The 8,675-nt window shown below is 33.5% G+C and overlaps 1 long non-coding RNA gene across 1 annotated transcript in view; it reads right to left on the bottom strand.

Moving 5' to 3' along the window:
• LOC127745766 (uncharacterized) overlaps nucleotides 1-5,286 on the bottom strand; it is a 6,752-nt gene extending 1,466 nt beyond the window's left edge. Inside the window, exons 1-2 of the long non-coding RNA XR_008007239.1 lie at nucleotides 4,901-5,286; nucleotides 4,715-4,819 (exon numbers count right to left, since the gene is read on the bottom strand). This is a non-coding gene — a long non-coding RNA (uncharacterized LOC127745766). The remainder of the gene's footprint in view (nucleotides 1-4,714; nucleotides 4,820-4,900) is intronic.
• Nucleotides 5,287-8,675: the final 3,389 nt, after the last annotated feature.

The raw sequence follows: 8,675 nt of genomic DNA, 5'->3' as shown, positions 1-8,675 counted from the left end.
CTTGTGCCAGTTCCGGCGTTTAACGCTGGAAATTCTGAGGGTGACTTTGAACGCCGGTTTGGGCCATCAAATCTTGGGCAAAGTATGGACTATCATATATTGATGGAAAGCCCAGGATGTCTACTTTCCAACGCCGTTGAGAGCGCGCCAATTGGGCTTTTGTAGCTCCAGAAAATCCACTTCGAGTGCAGGGAGGTCAGAATCCAACAGCATCTGCAGTCCTTTTTAGTCTCTGAATCAGATTTTTGCTCAGGTCCCTCAATTTCAGCCAGAAAATACCTGAAATCACAGAAAAACACACAAACTCATAGTAAAGTCCAGAAAAGTGAATTTTAACTAAAAACTAATAAAAATATACTAAAAACTAACTAGATCATACTAAAAACATACTAAAAACAGTGCCAAAAAGCGTACAAATTATCCGCTCATCAAAGATATAAACAAAAGTTTGAAGATGTTGAATTTTTACCGTCTACTTCTGAAACAATCGCTCTCTAGTCTCAGCATGAATTTTTTTGTAGCTCAGTCATAGGTGGTTCGTATGTAACGACCCAACTTCCAGTGCGTCATGATCGTACCAAAAGTAAGGCGCTACTAACTTGTTTTTCTTATTCACTATTTAATATTGAGCCTTTAGTTCAATATCAGGTTTCAAATTTTAAGAAAATGCCAGAAAATTTTGTTTTCAGTTAATTAAAAATCGTATATCAAAGATCACCAAGTAATGATAATCACGTAATTACCAATAATAATAAATCTTATACAAGTAAATCAAAATAAAAATTAGATACAACACTTATACCTCTGTATAAAATAAAAATCTTAAACAATAAGCGAGGAAATTCTATAAAGTAACTTAACTCATACATAAAGTCAAATAATCGCCTGCAGCTTCAAACTGGGTCTTCAAAACTGTGTTACTGAAAGGGTGGAAGATTCTGAGGTGAAAACAAATCTCACATTCTTAGTAGAGGCAGAAATACCATCATTTCAGACCAATCATTATCGATTAAAATCAAAGAAAACAAAAATCTACAGATTCAATCCATTTCACCAGAAGTCTAAAAAAAGCAACCAATTCAATAACAACACAACATATTAATTTCAACAGAGAATCATTTACATCACAAGCATTTATCTATTTGCATTAATCTACTAAACTTATCAGGTAGTCAAAACCCAAAATATTTTCTTATTAAAATAAACCCCAACCTTGGCTGACCAAGCTCACAGCAATTAAAAGGCAATTAACCCCTTTCCTATCAATCCGCGGTAGCAACACCAAGATTCACCATTTACGGTTATAGCAATTTGATCCTGAGACATCAAAATTTTAGAATTTCCAGTAACAATTAACCAAAACACTAACAGTGATAGTTTTAAAATAGGTTCAACTTACTACAACAAAAGAACGAAGCAGCAACCACTTTGAACCGTTCCGGCAACTTCCACCGCATGCAATCCCAGTAAATTAAACCTGCGACACCCAAACCTTAAAATCCTCAGCAACAAATTATCAGAACAATAACAGCAAGAGCTTCAGAGTGAGAGAAACTTACTGTCATGAAGAAGAATGATGGAATGGAGCAACAGTTCCAACGGTGACCTCCTACAGCAATAGCACCGTTTTCCGGTAGCTAGAAGTGCGGTAGCGCTCTTCTTCCACTGTGCATCCCTGATTCGCACGTCTTCTCTATGTTCCCTGGCCGGCGACACACAATAGTGACAGAGGCGCGGATGACGGCGACGGGCTTCCTCTCGGTGATGCCTCCTCCAACGGCAGTGAGACGTGGCAGTGGCGGTGCAGAACAGCGGCAACAGCGCGCGTGTGTGGCGAGGACGGAGCTTCCTTCCTCTTCTCTGTCGATCTCTCTTTCTCTTCTGCTTCTCAGCATCCTGATCCTTGACGATGATAGGATAACGACGCACGGATAGCAGCGGCGGGTGGTTGGATGGTGAGCTCCAGAGCATGGTGCGGTGTGGTGGCGGCGCGGGTTCCTCGTCAGCGCTGCTTCTTCCCCTCTCTTTCTTTCCTTCCCTCTGCTGGTTCTCTCTCTTTCTCCTTTTTCTTTCTTTCTTTCTTTCTTTCTTTCTTTCTTTCTTTCTTTCTTTCTCGATGGATGGCTGAGGGTTTTGGGGAGGGGAAAATGGTGGTGGGGTAAAAGGATAAGGGTTAGGGTTTTGTGTGTTTGATTTTAGAATTAGGGTTTGATTTTGGGCAAATTGTAAAATTAGGAACTTTTAGGCGAATTGGGGTTTGTTAAATTTTAATAAAGTTATGGGATATTGTATTAAATTGAATTCTAAATTAATCCCTTAAAATTATTTTAAAAATATTATTTAATTATCAACTTAAAATTTATTTTCAAATAAATACTCCAATTCAATAATTAGAGATAATAAAAATCAATTTCTTTTACAATCATGACATAAAGTTAAAACCTAATTATTCAACTTAAAGCATATAAAATTCTTCTTATTGTTCAATTACTAAAGTTCTAAATCATAAATAAGAAATTGTTTAATTTATATATAAAATCTCTTAAAATATGATCTTAATTAAATATAATAAATCATAAACAAATTTATTATTTAATTTTATAAAAAGCCGGAGTCTTACATCCTACCCCACTTATAAAAATTTTCGTCTTCAAAAATTAAAGTAATACATAACATATTACATAGTTTTAATATTTTTCTTTTGAATACTTTAGAAAAACAAGAAGTTTTGGCATATATATAAATTTTCAAATACCGGATAAGCTATAAAACTTAGATATAAAAGAAGAGTGTGATGTAAAGCAAAAGTTACAAGACAGGTTCAAAATCAAGAAGTTACATGGTGTCAACATCAACGGTTTTAACATAGCTCACTATCACAACTCCCAACTGTACTTTATCGAGCAAAACATCTAAAAATTCTCACCCTTATCATGCAATCACTTCACAAACTCACTACCGGTTACAAGTCTAATATCAACCAAACTCTCTTTCGCGTGAATCAAAGCTCCACAACTCCCTATGATGTCACATACTTACAAGCTTCACCTTCCGCGTTCATGAACCGTGTCCTAAAGAACTAACGTATTCGCTTCCTATGTCTAGAGATCGCATGTAATACCAAAACAAATCTCGAGTTTATTCAAAAGGACACAAGATTTTAGAAAGAAATAACAAGCGATGAGGACAATACTCAAAATGATTTAAAAGAATGAATGAAATTGCAAGTAAACAAGGATAAATAAGTAATGAAGATTATCGGAAAGGAATCAATTGACAGCTACAAGGATAACTCTTGAATTCAACAAAATCCAATAGGATCAATAACAAGAAAACCGGCGTATTAGTTTAAAATAGATTCATGCTGAGCTGAAAAAGTATGAGATTTTATAAAAGAGAAATATTAAAGCCAAAACTGCCTCTGAATACGCATAAGATGCAAAGCATAGAGCTAATATATCAAATCATAACTTAAGAAATGAATCTAAATCAGAAAATTTTGCTAGAAACAATAAGAAGGAAGATAATATATTGATCGAAGCAAGTTCTAATTAAATTAGAGTACAAAGTTCACATAGGAAAACACAAAATTGAGAAACATAAGATCAAGTATCTAGAGGATGATTAGAAATACAATCTGACAGAGAATCAAACCGCATTTTAAGAGAATGAATTGAAACAAAAAATTTCAATGCAACTGATAGAGGAAACGATAACACCAAGCACAAATAAGGATCATACGTCAACTAACTTCAAGAATTAATTTCTAACGCTCCCAAAACATATTATTCGCATCATTTATTAATTCTGTTTTATCTATGATAACCCATTAACTTTTCCGTTCACATAAACCATCAACATTAAGTTGGCCAGACTTAACATCAACAGATATACAACGGTAAGCTAACATCGTTAATCAATAGACAGTCATGTGCTTAAAGCTCTAATTCTTGTTATCCAGACAAGACCTACTACATGACAAATACTCAGAGTATGCAATGAAGCATAGTCAGTCCATTCCCAAGGCTCTAATCAAGATGAACTGCTTTGATACTATATTGTAACGACCCAACTTCCAGTACTTCATGATCGTACCAAAAGTAAGGCGTTACTAACCTGTTTTTCTTATTAACTATTTAATATTGAGCCTTTAGTTTGATATCGCATTTCAATCTTTAAGAAAATGCCAAAAATTTTATTTTCAATTCATTAAAAATCATATATCATAGATCACCAAGTAATGATAATCACATAATTACTAATAATAATAAATCTTATGCAAGTAAATCAAAATAAAACTTAGATACAACACACATCCCTCTGTATAAAATAAAAATCTTAAGCAATAAGCGAGAGAATTCTACGAACGTAACTTAATTCATAAATAAAATCAAATAATCGTCCGCAGCTTCAAACTGAGTCTTCGAACCTGTGTCACTGAAAATGTGGAAGATTTTAGGGTGAGAACAAACCACACGTTCTCGGTAAGGACGGGAATACCATCATTATCGATTAAAATCAAAGAAAACCAAAATTCATAGATTCAATCCATTTCACAAGAAATCCAAAAAAATCAACCAATTCACTAACAAACACAACATATCAATTTCAACAGAGAATCATTTACATCACATGCATTTATCCATTTGAATTAATCTACTAAACTTATCAGGTATTCAAAGTCCAAAATATTCTTATTAAAATAAACCCCTACCTCGTCTGACCAAGCTCACAGCAATTAAAAGGCGATAAACCCCTTTTCTATCAAGCCGCAGTAGCAACAACAACATTCACCATTTGCGGTTATATCAATTTGACCCTGAGACATCATAATTTCAACATTTCCAGTAACAATAACCAGAACGCTAACAATGATAGTTTTAGAATAGGTTCAACTTACTGCAATAAAAGAGCAAAGTAGCAGCCACTTCGAACCGGCCCGGTAACAGCTCCGACAACTTCCACCACATGCAATCCCAATAAATTAACACTACGACACCCATACCTTAAAATCCTCAACAACAATTACCAGAACAATAATAGCAAGAGCTTCAGAGTGAAAGAAACTTATTGTCATGAAGAAGAACGATGGCATGGAGCAGCAGCTCCAATGCCGACCTCCTGCAGCAATAGCATTATTTCCTGGCAGCCAGAGGCGAGGCGGCGCAGCCTCCAGCAGCGACAGTGGCGAATGGTGGCGCTCTTCTTCCTCTGTGCGTCCCTGATTTACACGTCTTCTCTCTCTTACCTAGACGGTGATGCACAGTGATGACAGAGACGCGGATTGCGGCGGACAGGCTTCCTCTCGGCGATGGCTCCTCCTTCAGTAGTGAGACACGACGGTGGCAGTGCGGAACAGTGGCAACAATGCACGTATGTGGCGCGGATGGAGCTTCCTTCCTCTTCTCCGATGACTTGATAACAGGTCGGCAACGCAGGGATGGCACGATCCGGTGGCGGCGCGGGTTCCTCGTCGGCGCTGCTTCTTCCCCTCTCTTTTTCTCCTCCCCTCCGCTGGTTCTCTCTCTTTCTCCCTTTTCTTTCTTTCTTTCTTTCTTTCTCGATGGGTGGCTGAGGGTTTTGGGGAGGGGAAAATGGCGGTGGGATAAAAGGGTTAGGGTTAGAGTTTTGTGTGTTTAATTTTAGAATTAGGGTTTGATTTAGGACAAATTGTAAAATTAGAAACTTTTAGGCAAATTGGAATTTGTTAAATTTTAATAAAGTTAGGGGATATTGTATTAAATTGAATTCTAAATTAATTCTTTAAAATTATTTTAAAAATATTATCTAATTATCAACTTAAAATTTATTTTTAAATAGATACTCTAATTCAATAATTAGAGATAATAAAAATCAATTTCTTTTATAATCATGAAATAAAGTTAAAAATTTAATTATTCAACTTAAAGCATATAAAATTCTTATTATTGTTCGATTACTAAAGTTCTAAATCATAAATAAGAAATTGCTTGATTTATATATAAAATCTCTTAAAATATAATATTAATTAAATATAATAAATCATAAATAAATTTATTATTTAATTTTATAAAAATCCGGGGTCTTACATATCATATATTAGTTTGATAACATTAGTACACTCCTGTGTACATACATGGTTATTTGGCGCAAACCTATTAATAGAAAATTTAAGATTAGTAGTTTACTAAAACATTATTTGAAGTAATTTATACACTTCAATTATATTTAGATTTTTTAGAAATTTTGGCAGAATTTTATCTATAGCTAGAATGTGCCAAAAAATCTATCCATCAACAATTCACTTAAACAATTCACAAACAAACCAATAGAATTATATGACATAAGCAACAACATTCATCAACAATCTAGAATTCACAAACACTTTCAGCAATTCAAACCTACTAACCTAAATTGAACCTATCTTAACAACCTGAATCCACTAAAACTAGAAAATTGAGTGTAACTAAATTAAACTAACTCACTAAAATGGAAAACTTAAGATTAACAACCACATATGTTGAATAATCTCCTCAAAATAGTTTGCTTATAAAATACTTAAAATAGTACTCACACCGTTAAACTATCAGGCCATTACTATCGGAGAGAGGGGGAAAAGGGTTCGTGGTTCGAATTTATGGCATGCTTACTATCGGATTTTACCGGTAAATTTATCCGATGGTATATCTTTGCATGTGACCAAAATTTAATGTTTCGCTAATCAAGGTTTCTGTCAGATTTATTCACCTGTAAATCTGACAGTAATCGTGGTGCCATTTTTTTTCGCTTTTTCTTCTAATTATTATCGTCGAAGTTATCGTCGAAAAACAGAATCCTTTGGTAACTTTTTTTTCGAAGAATTTATTATCAAATCCGCCAGTAAATCCGCAGGTAATCCCGCAGCTAACATGCACCTCTAAATCCGACAGAAAAGCCGACGATACTCAGCATTTTCTTGTAGTTCACACTACTAATGCTGCTATTTCTTCTTCTTCTTCTCCTCATTCTTTTTTCTCATCTTTCTCTTTCGTTATCGTCCTCCTCTTTACCTCATTCTTTTCTCATTTGATTTATTCTTTTTCTTTTTTTCTACTGTTCCTTCATTATCATCATCATCACCACTACCACCACTACCATTCTTCTTCTTCTTAGTTAAATATCACACAATTAGGTTAACAATAAGAAAAATACATCGTATTTCTATGTCAGGGTTAAGAAGTTAAAAAATTTTAGTATTATTTTTCTGAAAAATTTTGCACAATTCAAAATTTTTCTTCCTTTTTCTCATCATCATCATCATCTTGTTGTTGTTATTGTTGTTATTGTTGTTGTTTTGGTTAAAAATGATATAAAAATTTTTGGTAAATAACAAAAGAAATCTTTAAAGAATCACAATTCCAAAATCTTAACTCACTCAACCAATAAAATACATTTGAATATGTTTTAGAACAAAAGACTACTATATCAATTTATTATAAATGACACATAAATGGCTAGACTCTTATATGTGAATTCAATACCATCCAACTATTTCAATGATAAAAAAAGTACATCATTTAATTGGAAATGACATAGTTGAGAAATTTTGCTGTCAAAATAAAAAATTTTTTGTGTCACGATTAAAAATATTGGTGCTATTTTTGTGATGAATTATGTACAATTCAAAACTCTCCTTCCACTTTCTTTGCTTTCTACTCTTCTTCTTATTTTTTTTGTTTCACATCTCATAATTCTCATTTCACCCTCTTAACAAAAACTTGTATCATAATTAGGTGTCAAAATTAAGAAACTTCTTGTGTCACAGTTAAAAATTTCGGTATTATTTCTAATAAATTTTGCATACTCAAAACTCCTCATCCTCTTCTTCTTTGTCATCATCATCTTCTTTTTTTCTTGTTTCACCTTCTCATAATTCATCTTATTTTATCTATTAACATGAATAAAAGTAAGAAAAGAAGAAGAAAAATCAAATAAAGAAAAAAATATATAATGCTGCAAAATGATCAGGAATAGGAAAAAAAGAAAAAAATATACAGCAATAGAAATAAAAGAACAACGATGAGAAAGAAATACGCAAAGAAAAAAGAATCGCACAAACAAACGTTCACATAAATGGGGAGTTGGAGCGTACCTAATATGCTTTCACTAATGAAACTAGTTTTTGTTGGATTTTAACTAATTTGATTGGATTTAATTGCCAAAAAAAACTTAAATATGTAGCAAAATTGATTATTTTATTAAATTTTCCAAATGCAATTACAACATATTTACGAAAAAAATTTAAGAGTAGATAATTTTAATTTAATTTAATATTTTGAGTTCAATAATTTACTACTATATTTTTAGTATACATTTTTAAATACTAATGATTAATTGTGGAGTTAAATTTTAAAATAGTCTCTGAACTTACATTCGAGCCTCAAAGTGATCCTTGAAATTAATAATTACTCAAATTCGTTCCTGAAATTGTCCTTTGAGACTTATAGTAGTCCCTAAAATAATTTTCGTCCATCCTTGCCAATGGACTGGACTTAAAACGTCATCGTTTCCTTTCTTTCTTTACCACTCACATCATCATTCATCACAGCACCACCACTTTCATATCTTCCCAACAGCCACCACTCCCGACATCATCATCATCACCACATCCAGAAACCACACTTCACCCTACCATCGACTCTCTCCTTTCTCCTCCT

The sequence above is a fragment of the Arachis duranensis genome, chromosome 3, assembly GCF_000817695.3.
Source record: "Arachis duranensis cultivar V14167 chromosome 3, aradu.V14167.gnm2.J7QH, whole genome shotgun sequence".
NCBI classification, from domain to species: domain Eukaryota; kingdom Viridiplantae; phylum Streptophyta; class Magnoliopsida; order Fabales; family Fabaceae; genus Arachis; species Arachis duranensis.
This window is presented reverse-complemented; position numbering and strand designations above follow the sequence as displayed.